We start from the raw sequence: 14,181 nt of genomic DNA, 5'->3' as shown, positions 1-14,181 counted from the left end.
CCCCAATAAGGTTAGCAGCTGACTTCTCAACAGAAACTCTCTAAGCCAGAAGAGATTGGCAAAAAACATTCCCACTAGTGAGAACCAGAGGCCAGCAACCAAGAATACTTTACCCAGCAAGGCCCTCAATCAAGATAGAAGGCCAAATAAAGAGTTTCCCACACAAAAGAAGTCTAAAAGAATACACCTCCACCAAACCAGCTCTGCAAGAGATGCTAAAGGGAATGCTTTAACGAAAGGAAGGAAAAGAGAAAGAGAGAGAAGAACACAGGTACAAAAATACAGCAATGAATAAGTACCTATCAATAATAACCTTGAATGTAAATGCTTTAAATGCTCCAATCAAAAGACACAGGAATAGCTGAATGGATAAGAAAGCAAGACCGACACATACTTGCCGCCTACAAGAGACCCACCTCGGGACAAAAGACCTACACGAACTGAAAGTGAAGGCCTGGAAACAAATTTTCCAAGCAAATGAACAGGAAAAAAAAATCAGGGGTAGCAATACTCATATCAGACAAAATAGACTTCAAAAAAAGGGCCATAAAGAGAGATCCAGAAGGTCACTTCATAATACTCAAAGGAAGAATCCACCAAGAAGACATAAATATTGTAAATATATATACACCCAACATAGGAACACCCAAATACATAAAGAAAATCTTGGAGGACTTCAAGAAAGATATTGACAGCAACACAAGTATAGTAGGGGATTTGAACAGCCCACTATCAAAGATGAACAGATTTTCCAAACAAAATATCAACAAAGATATTGTGGCATTGAACAACGCCCTAGATGAAATGGACTTAACTGATATATATAGAGCTTTTCATCCCAAAGAAGCAAAATACACATTCTTTTCAAATGCACATGGAACATTTTCAAAGATAGGCCACATGATAGGACACAAAACAAGTCTCAACAACTTCAAGAAAATGGAAATCATATCAAGCATTTCTCTGACCACAAGGGACTGAAACTAGAAACAAATCTCAAGGAAAAAACCCCAGAACACTAAAAAATATGGAGATTGAATAGCATGCTATTAAACAATGAATGGGTGAAGAATGAGATGAGGGAAGAAATCAAAAAGTTTCTGGAAACAAACGAAAATGAACTCACAACAATCCAAAACCTATGGGACACAGCAATGGCAGTCCTGAGAGGGAAGTTCATAGCGATACAGGCCTACCTAAAATGAATAGAAACATTTCAAATAAACAACCTAACCCTACACCTACAAGAACTTGAGGAACAACAACAAAGACAACCCAGAGGCTTCCGGCCAAGATGGAGGTGTAGGTAGACACACTGTGCCTCCTCGCACAACCAAAAGAAGGACAACAATAATTTAAAAACAAAAAACCAACCAGAACTGAGAGAAAATCAAACTGCATGGAAGTCTGACAACCAAGGATATAAAGAAGAAACATTCATCCATATCGGTAGGAGGGGCGGAGACGGACAGCCTGAGCAGACAAAACTCGCGGCAACGGGGACCCAGAGAAGTGGCGGATTGTGGGATGAATGGGGCAGGCCAGGCTGCAGCTAGCAGAACCTGCAGCATTGGCACATAGATAAACCGGGAGAAACGGCGGGGGAGCAAAACAGACCTTGCAACGCAGGGCTCCAGCTTGGGGAAATAAAGCCTCAAACCTCTGACTGAAAACACTGGTGGGGGTTGAGGCGGCAGCAGGAGAAACTCCCAGCCTCACAGGAGAGTTCGTTGGAGAGACCCACAGGGGCCTAGAGGGTGCACAAGCACATTCACTCAGGAATCAGCACCAGAGGGGCCCAGTTTGATTGTGGGTAGCAGAGGGAGTGACTGAAATCCAGCAGAGAATGGAGCAAACCCCATTGCTCCCTCTCGGCCCCTCCCCCACATACAGCGTCACAGTGCTGCGACCAGCATTACCCCGCCCCAGTGAATACCTAAGGCTCTGCCCCTTTACATAACAGGCATGCCAAGACCAAAAAAAAAAAAAAAAAGGGCCAAATGAAAGAACAGATCAAAGCTCCAGAAATAATTCAACTAAGCAACAAACTGATGGCCAACCTATCACATGCACAGTTCAAAACACTGGTAATCAGGATGCTCACAGAATTGGTTGAATTTGGTCACAAATTAGATGAAAAAATGAAGGCTATGCTAAGAGACACAAAGAAAAATGTACAGGGAACCAATAGTGAGGCGAAGGAAACTGGGACTCAAATCAATGGTGTGGACCAGAAGGAAGAAAGAAACATCCAACCAGAAAAGAATGAAGAAAAAAGAATTCAGAAAAATGAGGAGATGCTTAGGAACCTCCAGGACATCTTTAAATGTTCCAACATTGAATTATAGGGGTTCCAGAAGGAGAAGAGAAAGAACAAGAAATTGAAAACTTATTTGAACAAATAATGAAGGAGAACTTCCCTCATCTGGCAAAGAAAATAGCCTTCCAGGAAGTCCAGGGAGCTCAGAGAGTCCCAAAGAAGCTGGACCCAAGGAGGAACACACCAAGTCACATCATCATTACATTGCCCAAGATTAAGCAGAAGGAGAGAATCTTAGAAGCAGCAAGAGATAAGGACAGAGTTACCTACAAAGGGGTTCCCATAAGACTGTCAGCTGACTTGTCAAAAGAGACCTTACAGGCAAGAAGGGGCTGGCAAGAAGTATTAAAAGTCATGAAACACAAGGACTTACATCCAAGATTACTGTATCCAGCAAAGCTATCATTTAGAATGGAAGGGCACATAAAGTGCTTCTCAGATAAGGTCAAGTTAAAGGAGTTCATCATCACCAAGCCCTTATTATATGAAATGTTAAAGGGATTTATCTAAGAAAAAGAAGATAAACAATATGAACAATAAAAATGACAGCAAACTCACAGTTATTAACAGCCCCACCTGAAACAAAAAAAAAAGCAAACTAAGCAAACAATTAGAACAAGAACAGAATCACAGAAATGGAGATCACATGAAAGGTTATCAACAGGGGAGAGGGAGGAGGAGAGAGCGGGGAAAGGTATGGAGAATAAGTAGCATAAATGATAGGTAGAAAATAGACAGGGGGAGGGTAAGAATAATATAGGAAATGTAGAAGCTAAAGAACTTATATGTATGACCCATGAACATGAACTATGGAGGGGGGGGAATGTGGGAGGCAGAGGGTGGCCAGGATGGAATGGAGTGAAGGGGGGGGAAATGGGACAAATGTAATAGCATAATCAATAAATATATTTTAAAAAAAGACAACCCAAAGCAAGTACAAGGAAGGAAATAACCAAAATCGGAGCAGAATTAAATGACATAGAGACTAAAAGCACAATTCTAAGGATCAATGAATCCAGGAGCTGGTTCCTTCAAAAGATAAAAAAAATCGACAAGCCCTTAAGCAGGCTCATCAAGAAAAAAAGATAGAGGACCCAAAGAAACACAGTCACAAATGAAAGAGGAGAGACTACAACTGATACCACCGAAATACAAAGGATTGTAAGAAATTACTATGAAGAACTATATGCCAAGAAGTGTGAAAACGTAGATGAAATGGACAAATATATAGAATAATATAATCTTCCAAAACTCAATGAAGAAGAAGCAGAAAGCCTGAACAGACCAATAATGCCCGATGAAATTGAAACAGTAATCAAAACGCTTCCAACACACAAAAGCCCTGGACCAGATGGTTTCAAAGGAGAATTCTACACAGCATTTAAGGGAGAGCTAAACCCCATCCTCCACAGATTATTTCAAAAAATTCAAGAAGATGGAAGACTCCCAAACTCGTTTTAGGAAGCCAACATCATCCTAATCCCAAAACCAGATAAAGACATAACACAGAAAGAAAACTGCAGGCCAATATTGCTGATGAACATAGATGCTAAAATCCTCAACAAAATATTAGCAAACTGCATCCAGCAATACATTAAAAAGATCATACACGATGATCAAGTGGGTTTCAATCCTGGGATGTAGGGATGGTACAATATAAGCCAATCAATAATCATGATACATCACATAAACAACAACAAAGACAAAAACCACATGATCATATCAGTAGATGTGGAAAAAACATTTGATAAGATAAAGTACCCATTTATGGTAAAAACACTCAGCAAAGTGGGAATAGAGGGAGCATTCCTCAACATAAGAAAGGCCATATATGAGAGACCTACAGCCAACATCATACTGAATGGACAAAAGCTTAGAGCTTTCCCACTAAGATCAGGAACAAGACAAGGATGCCCTCTCTCACCACTCCTTCAACATAGTATTGGAAGACCTAGCCACAGCAATCAGACAATAAAAATAAATAAAAGGCATCCAAATTGTAAAGGAGGAAACGAAATTCTCATTGTTTGCAAATGACATGATAGTGTACATGGAAAATCCTATAGACTCCACCAGAAAACTGCTCGACCTAATAAATGAATTTGGCAAAACAGCTGCATACAAAGTCTATACTCAGAAATCAAAGGCGTGCTTGTAAACCAACAATGAAACATGACAAACAGAAATCAGGAAAAAAATCCCATTTGATATAGCAACAAGAAAAATAAAGTACCTGGGAATAAACCTAACCAAGGAGGTAAAAGACCTGTACTCAGAAAACTACACAACACTGAAGAAAGAAATTAAGGAAGACACAAACAAATGGAAGCATGTACTATGCTCATGGATTGGAAGAATTCACATCATCCAAATGGCCATACTACCCAAAGCGATTTATAGATTCAATGCAATCCCTATTAATGTACCCATGACATATTTCACAGATACAGAACAAACATTTCAGAAATTCATATGGAACCACAAACGACCCTGAATAGCTGCAGCAATTTTGAGAAAGAAGAACAAAGCAGGAGGGATCACAATACCTAATATCAAACTGTATTACAAGGCCACTGTAATCAAAACAGCCTGGTACTGGCATAAAAACAGGCACATAGACCAATGGAACAGAACAGAGAGCCCAGAAATAAATCCAAGTCTCTATGGTCAATTAATATTTGACAAAGGAGGCAGGAGCATAAAATGGAGCAAAAATAGCCTCTTGAACAAATGGTGGTGGGAGATCTGAACAGCTATGTGCAAAAAAATGAAACTCGACCATCAACTTACAACATACACAAAAATAAATTTGAGGTGTGTAAAAGACTGAAATATAAGTCGTAACACCATAAAAGTCCTAGAGGAAAACATTGGCAGGGAAATCTCAAACATTCCACGTAGCAACATCCTCACAGACACATCCCCTAAAGCAAGGGACATAAAGGAAAGAATAAACAAATGGGACCTCATCCAAATAAAAAGCTTCTGCGTGGCTAAAGAAAACAGCATTAAAATGAGAAGAGAACCAACAGTATGGGAAAACATATTTGCCAATGATACCTCAGACAAGGGTCTGATCTCCAAAATATATAAAGAACTGACATGACTCCATTCCAGAAAGACAAACAACCCAATAAAAAAATGGGCAAAGGACTTGTACAAACACTTCTCCAAGGAAGACATACAGAGGGTCCAGAGACATATGAAAAGATGTTCAGCATCACTAGCCATCAGAGAGATGCAAATTAAAACCACAATGAGCTACCATCTCACACCAGTCAGAGTGGCCAACATAAACAAATCAACAAACAAATGTTGGAGAGGATGCAGAGAAAAGGGAACCCTAGTGCACTGTTGGTGGGAATGCAGACTGGTGAGGCCACTGTGGAAAACAGTATGGAATTTCCTCAGAAAACTAAAAAATGGAACTGCCTTTTGACCCAGCCATTCCGCTGCTGGGATTATACCCTAAGTGCCTGAAACATCAATCCAAAAGAACCTATGCACCCGAATGTTCATAGCAGCACAATTTACAATAGCCAAGTACTGGAAGCAACCTAAGTGTCCATCAGCAAACGAGTGGATCCAAAAACTATGGTATATTTACACAATGGAATTCTATGCAGCTGAAAGAAAGTAGGAGCTTCTACCCTTTGCGACTGCATGGATGGAACTGGAGAGCCTTATGCTAAGTGAAATAAGCCAGATGATGAGGGACAAATACTATATGATCTCACATTTAACTGGAACATAATCAACAGAAGAAAAAAGCAAACGAAATATAACCAGGGACATTGTAGTTAAGAACAATCTAACAATAGCCAGAGGGGAGCGGGGAAGGGGTAGTGGGGAGAAGGGTTTTCAGGAACTACTATAAGGGACATGTGGACAAAACCAAGGGGAAGGGTGGAAGCAGAGGAGCGAGGTGGGTTTGGCTGGGGTTGGGTAGAGGCATGGGGAGAAAATGCAAACAACTGTAATTGAACAACATAAAATAATTTAAAAATTGAAAAAATAAAGAATATTCTTATTTTTCTGCAAAGTGCATTTCCAATTTAAAAAAAAGTTTGAAATTAAAAAGAAATGGCCCTTATCTTTAAGGAACCTACTGTCTGAGAAAAATAAGACATACATTTGAAAATTACCTTATAATGAAACAGTGTTTGAAAACACCAGATTTGATGACAGTAGGCACCATAGTTCAGAGGAAAGAATTATGCCTGTGGGCTGGGGTAGACCAGAGAGCTCACAAAGACAATGAGTTACCTGGGCTTGGATGCAGTGGTAGGAGTTTGATAGCTGGAGTGGAAGGGGTAGTTTTGGACTGGGATTACAGGACAGGCCCAGATACTGAGGCAAACATGTGTAAGTCATGTAGGTGTGGAGTCAAAGGGAGGACGTAGAAAGAAACTAACAAGACTGCTCCAGAGCCCCATGCCAACAAGGAATTCCTTTATTCCACAATCCAGCAGACATACAAGAATAACCTGTAGGACTAAGGAAATAAGCTCCAAAGCCTAACAATAGCTTGAATGAGCAGTCAATGTGTTGAGAAAGGCATTTGCAATTGCATTTTACTTTAGACCCATGATTTCTACATGGAAAGATGAATAAGAAGGGTTAGTATAACCCCTCCCTTTGGTAGGAAGAGGCAAGTCTGCAGAGCTGCAGGTGTAAGGCATTGTCATCCCTTTGCGGTCCGCTCCCAAACGTGAGGTGTTTGGGCAGAGGGCTTCAAAGCAGGGCCAGAGATAACTGATTATTGTAAGGGCAGTGAAGTTGATTGAGAAAAAAGAAAGTGCAAGTAAAACCCTTTGACTGAGATCATTTCTTTCTGTGTCCTCAAGTACCGAAATCCATCTCTTCACGATCGAGATAAGAGCCATATTTTCACAACTGACACAAAAAGTGATGATTCTCTTCCTAAACTTGGCAGATTATTAAAGTGTTCTGAAATTGTCCTTCAGCTCTAGTGTTCCACGTTTATACATTTTCATATTTTATAAAGTTTATGTTAACTTCCAGTTATTGCCTTACTTTCTATGTTTTTGAAACCATCTCAGAATAGTGACACTGTCTTCACATTTGTTCTCAATGGTCTTCAACTTATAGTTAATGAGTTAATGAGTTTCAACAGCCGTTAGAGAATACATTACCCCTCCTTTCTCCCTTTTGCTCGTGTACCCCAGTTTCACTACTCTATAAACACTTATAGGCAAATTATGTGAATTTAAATTGATCCCTTAAGGAATCTATTTTAGTATTTAAACATTTTTATTACTTTTATCCCTACATACCTGCTAGGTTTTGCTTTTTCTATTTGAGACATTATTTAACTGTGATTATCAAAAGTATCAAATTTTATTATTATTCATTTTAGTTTGAGGGATTAAATCCACAGGGTAGAATCTGTATCTGTCTGTCTGTCTATTATCTATTTCTCTCATGTAATGCAGAGAGATTATAATATTGAATAAATACTACAAAGTCCTTGCCTATGAAATATTTCTAGTCAGTGAGGAGACATAAAAGTACATAATTATAATACAGCCTGATAAATATCATCATAACAATAAGCATAAGAATACTTTAGTAGTGTATAAGAGAATAAAAATAATAGCAAGCACTTAATTATAAAGATTAAGGTCTTTGATTAGTCTTAGTAAATTTTTTGTCTTGGTTATAGATAGGCATAATAGCAATAATTATCCTGTGAAATTTTCATAGTCTAGTAAAGCATCATATTAACATCATATTAACATGTGGATATGTTTTTTCAAAGAAGGGCTGCACTTCATAAAATAAGTATATGAAATAAGCTTCAGCATACTACTTATATAGGAGGCAGAAAAGCATAAATGATCATGATAATTTAAAAATGTTTTTCAATATAATGCAATGATATTCATGATTATATATAAAATAAAAGAGTAAGAGACAGTTGAAGAGGGAAAAATGCTGCTTTGGTTCTCTGAAAGGCAGATCACCCAAGAACAGCTTTATCAGAATGCATTACCCTTGAGTGACTTCTACAAATGCTGAGAGATTTTTGTCCTTAAACATTTCAATCATTATTTTTTGTGTGGCTGCTTTAGAATATCAATGTGCATTTCTCCTTTCCCTAATAGATAATGGTACCCCAGTGTATTGCAGACAGTGAGATTTCTCAGTCATGAAAAGAATTTTTAATACCTGTTTGCAATACATGTGGCACATGTGGCTGTGTGGGCATAGACATGGGTCTCTGTCTCTCTGGACCTATGTGGTAGGTCAGAGAGGTGAGTGTCAGTCCGTTACGGGGGCCTCTTGTTTGCACTAGACACTGTAGCCCTGCAGCTAAATTGACAGACACTACAAGCATTAGCTATAGCTATAAAGGAAAGAAAATGTTGTGAACCATTGATCTGAGGGCTATTAGATCAGAATATTTAGTGACATAATTAATAGTCAAATTTAATGGTTGCACAATTTGTGAAGGTGCAAATCAGTATGGTGTGAAATGTGACTTTTTTAATATTGAATTTTAAATATTTGTTAAATTCTCTGAAGTAGCACTGATGAAATAAAATAGGTGAAAAATCACTGCCTCTGGAGACATGGAGAGATGCTCAGTGGTTCAGAGGCAACGGGAGCTGAACATTACACAGCACATGCGACTGTAAGTGGTGGTAACTTCACTTTTCTTCAGGAGATAATAGTGCCCAGCAACACCATAGCTCCTTGAAGTGAAGGCTTAACCATCTGTCACTGCTGACAATTAAAAGGAAGCTTCAAAATTTCCTGCTTCCCTGACTGGCTGGAGTCTTGAGCTAGGCTAAGGAATCGTGTAGTTGTCAATTTTAGGACAAGTCTGAGAAATTCCTAGCCCTGCAAACAAGCAGCACTAGCCTGTGTCTCTGTAACTAGTTAAATGCGGGAATGAGAAACTAGAGCTTTGGATTCAGGCTTCTCACAACCATAAATTAAGATATAATTTCTCCTTTCTAGGAGCTAGAGTTTTATTGTTTTTGTTTTTCCTCTTAAGGGATCTGAAATTGAGCTAAACTGAGAAAGCAATGTAAGGATCTACTTTAAGAAAAAAATTGTCTGTTAAGGTTGCATATGAAAACTAAATTATTTAAACCCTGGAGGATGCTTCGAATTTCCCATCACCTCAGAGTTAAACATCACCATCCTGCAAACTCTTAAATAGCCTTAATTTCCCGAAGTTTAAACTGTGATGGTGTGAGTTCTGAGAAAGAAAATTAATCACAGGGTTCAGGTCGTGAAAAAAGTGGGAGAGAAAAAGAATTTAAAAAAAAGATGTGGGCTTTAGCTTTTTCACATTTTCTGTCAACACACTTCAAAAGTCAAGAACTCTTTTAAAAAAATAATAAACAGGGAAGAGGAGAGAAGGGAAAGGAGAGGGGACAAGAGACAGGAGAGGGGAGAGGAGAGAAGTAGAGGGAAGGAGAGAGGGACAGAGGGAGGGAGGCGGGAAGGAAGGGAGAGAAATATACCCAAATTAAGTATCCCATCATTTTGAGAGAACCTTAAAAAACTTTTATCAAAAAACATGTTTTAGGAATAGCACCTCTCACCCACACCAGCAAACTTCTCATACTTCCTGAGCCAGAACTGTATCGCACACCCATTCCTCAACCAATCCTGTCCCGGATTAGCACACTCATCAAAAATGCAATGACATTTGGGATAGGAACCCCAGTGTTTACCACACAAGGAACTGGATGTGAGGAATAAGTTTCAGAAACCTGGTTAAATGAGCATAACAAACACAACAGAAGAGTAATTCTCAGAGACTGTGCTTGCAAACTTGTTCTAGAAATTAAAGCTCTTCTGAATGTAAAAAATAGAGATAAAAATAGACTCTGGACACCCGACTACCATAGTGACATGCGTTATAGAAGGTGCAATCATGCCACTTAATGTGTAGACGAGACTGTCTGCCCAGCACCCCACAAGCTACCTGCCACCCAGCAGACAATTTGTGCTACTTATCTGAAGAACAATTTAACATGAAGTAGTGATTATTCACACTAGTGAGAACTAATATCTCTACATGACATGGAGACTCCTTAGCTATTTCTTTATTTAGAAAAATAAAAACATATCCAGAATTTATAGCAGACATATCAGAATGGCATTGTAGCTACTGACATGTACTTGGGGGGTAAATGGAACCCCCACCCCAATCCTCTCCAGAGAAGCAGACCTAATGTGAGCAAATTGGATAGGAAGCATACTACTCCATTTATCCTGTCTGATGACAGCTTCCAATTTCCCCCATGAATCTGCCTGCCTGGAATGCCTCATGTGCTATTTGTCTTCATCTGCATTTGACCACATATCTGAATTCATGAATTACAATTACTTTATTTGAATAGGAAGGTTTCTATGGAGAGTGAAGTTCATAAAACCAACCTAAGGCCTCTTTTTTTCCCTCAAAGGAGTATACTTTTTAAATTAAAAAAACTTTCCCTTATTTTATCAGGGCTGGAGGCAACCACATAGAAGTTGGCACACTCAGTTATTTAATTATCGGCTCCATAATTTCTTCCTGTAGCACATTTTAACATACGGGGTGGAATTCAACAATATGAGTTGAATTTGTTCTATACTTATATGTCTGAAATTCTTGAGGTATAAATATTTTCACACAAGAGCATTGTAGATTTACTACAGATGGAAATAGTCTTCATCTCATTTGAATAAACAGCTATTGAATTTTCTTATAAGGGTAGTTTCTGGTACCTGAAAATCTGTACAATCTAGACACAGAAATGTACAAATTATACAACCATATCGTCTATTGTGGTAGCGAGGTGGCAGCTACGGCAGTGAGGAGCACAGTACGGTAGTACAGAAAAAGGATGTCACCACAGCCTTTGAATATTGTCTTAGTCTGTTCAAACTGCTTTAACAAAATACCATAGGCTGGGTGGCTTAGAAACAACAGAAATTTATTTCTTACAGATCTCGAAGCTGGGAAGTCTAAAATCGAAGTGCTGGCAAACTCAATGCCTGGTGAGAGCTTGCTTCCTGATTCAGAGACAACAGTTCTCACTGTGTCCTCACATGGTGCAAGGGCAGAGGCAGCTCTCTGGAATTTTTTTTATACCATCATAAATTCCATTCACAAGGGCTCCACCTACATGACCTAATCACCTCCCATAGGCCCTACTTTCTAATATTGTCACATTGTGGGTTAAGATTTCAACATATGGATTTCAGGGGAACACAAACATTTAATCAATAGCAAATGCTATCTGGGAAATAAACTCAGCAGTCTCAACCCCTAAACATAGCACTTGTATTCATTTCATGTGACTTCCAAAAAAAGTACCACAAACTGGGTATCTCAGATAACAAATTTATTCTCTCACAGTCATGGAGGTTAGAAGTCCAAAATCAAAGTGTTGTCAGAGTCATTCTATGACTGAAGGCTCTGGAAAGAAATCCTTTCTTGCCCTTTCTAACCTCTGGTGGCTACTGGCACTATCTGGATTACTTAGCTTGTATTTGCCTCACTCCAATCTCTGCCTCCATTGTCACATAGCAATCATCTCCATGTGTGAAAATCTCCCTCTCCTTGTAAAGACACCATTCATTGGGTGTAGGGTCACCCTAATTTGACTTTGCCTTAACTTGATTATGTCTGAGATACTCTATTTCCCAATACCACATTCACAGGTACCTAGGGTTAGGACTTCAGCATGTCTTTTAGGAAGATATAATTCAACCCACGACAGTACTGTAGAGAGAGTAGGAGTTAGCACGGCAAAGAGGAGGATAAATGTGTCCCTGTGCAAAGGCATAGGAGTAGGAGGGAGTGTGGATTCATGATGAGTTGAAACATGTCAGGCTTGTGGGCACCCAGTAAATGCCATCTGTCACATTGTCTAGGTACAATAATACTCAACTCTAACCATTTTGTCTTTCTCCTTCATCGCAATCAAATTTTATTTGACCTTGATACTTTTCCTTCAGGGACTTTGTAGGCTACCAGTTATTGGCTGGATCGGTTATTAACTGGTTAATCTGATTCTTTTGTGATAGGGTCTTAAAATAGATGCTCGTGGATAAGTGTAGTTACCCCTGTAAGGTGATACATTTACCTTTTAACAGTACTTTCTGGACTGTTTCAAAGAATTCAGTGAGTGAGTATAATTAAGTAACAAATAGAAGAGAAGAAATTTTCGGGAATTGCCATTGTGTTTTTAAAATCATTTCTTCTGCTAATCATTCCACCCATCCCAATACTCCTCCTCAGAGAATCTGCCCCTATGACCACTGTTAAGTAGGTAGCCAGTCCAAAACCTGACCCAAGCTAAGCCAATTAGAGTCTCCCTTGTAATAATTTGGATTTGGGACTCAGAGGCTTTAGTGAATCTGTGGCAGCCTTAGAAAAGAAAAGAATGCAAGCTGAGGCCTGTAGCCATTTTTAGCCTGTGCATCTGAAAACGTGGAAAGCCAGTTGGCTGAGAGTAAAGTGAAGAAAAAAAACTTATGAAGAACAAAGATGAGAGAAAATGTGTTCCTGGAGAGACAAAGATCTCCTCCAGAGGTGGCTTCATTCTTTTGCGAGACCATACTCTGCTTCTTGCCCTTGAGTCCTTAAACACATACATGCGTGCACACACACAAGTTTTTCTTAAGTTTACTGGAGTTTCTTTCTCTTGTAACCAAACAGTCCTTGACTTAATCCTTAACCTCCTTAACTTCCTATGTGTAGATCTGGCTCTGAATCGGCACCTAAATCGTGAAATATTCAGCCATCCTCCATTATCTCCCACCTCCTTTGGAGTGTAGACCCTCCTCAGCTACTGCCTGTTAAGCTTTCTTCTTCACGCCACATCCCCTGCCCACCACTGTGTGGAAATGCAACTCACCGGGGAGGGCATTCTACCTGATCTAGAACAAAGAACTTTGCAGATGAGTAAAGTTCTCTGTAGAGAAGTTGAACATATTACATTAGTATTGCAAATATCATGTGTATACATTTATTTCTCCTGGGAAAACAAGTCTCTTTGTCACTCACATGAGAAATGGCTTTGAGGGCCTAAACTAATGACTTTAGAGTGAAGTATTGTTCTGCTTTATACCTTCTTTAAATGACGCTTGTGAGATTAATTGCAACCTTAAATGTTACTGTATTGAAGCATGTTTAGTTAGCCTCGGCCTTCTGGAAATATGACATGAGTCACGTCCTACAAACTTAAACATGAAAGGAAACATGAAGTGGTATATGCAGCATCTGAAACATAAGTAATTTACAAAGAAATTTGTGCAGGTTATTGGGGCTTCTCACCTGAGACAAGAACATTTTGACAACATAAAGGACAAATGGAGTTTTCTCTGACAGAGCTGGCTGTCTTTTGTCTCAGAACTGCAATAGGATGGTTAAAGTAAATTATGATTCAAATCTACCTGACAAAACTGCATTTTATGCTGAGGAATCAGCATGATTAAACTGTCAGCCTGTGGAGAAGAGTTCGGGTCCAAAATGTCTCTTAATTTGCAGCATATTGTCCACTTTCAGATTCCTTTTTCTCTTCTTGAACATAATGCTTTCAATTTACAAGTGTGAAAGTTGAACTTGATTCGTTATAGACTGGTTCCTTGAAGGAATCCAGCATAGGTTAGGCTGTCTCCAACTGGGCGGCTCTTTTATGTGCCCCCTCTACCACCCCAATTCCTCAGTTTGGTCCTCAAATAGCTGGATCTATTCCCAATCCCTGTAGGGTTGGAATAAGAGGTAGCAAGGGAAGACATGCTGGTTGATCTCGTAGAGGTTCTCCTTTACTCCTGATCTATGAACCACTAGAGGAACTATGCTGTATAACCTTGGAAATCTCTAACTG

This window comes from Desmodus rotundus, chromosome 11, assembly GCF_022682495.2.
Source record: "Desmodus rotundus isolate HL8 chromosome 11, HLdesRot8A.1, whole genome shotgun sequence".
NCBI lineage: Eukaryota > Metazoa > Chordata > Mammalia > Chiroptera > Phyllostomidae > Desmodus > Desmodus rotundus.
Note: the sequence above shows the minus strand (reverse complement) of the source record.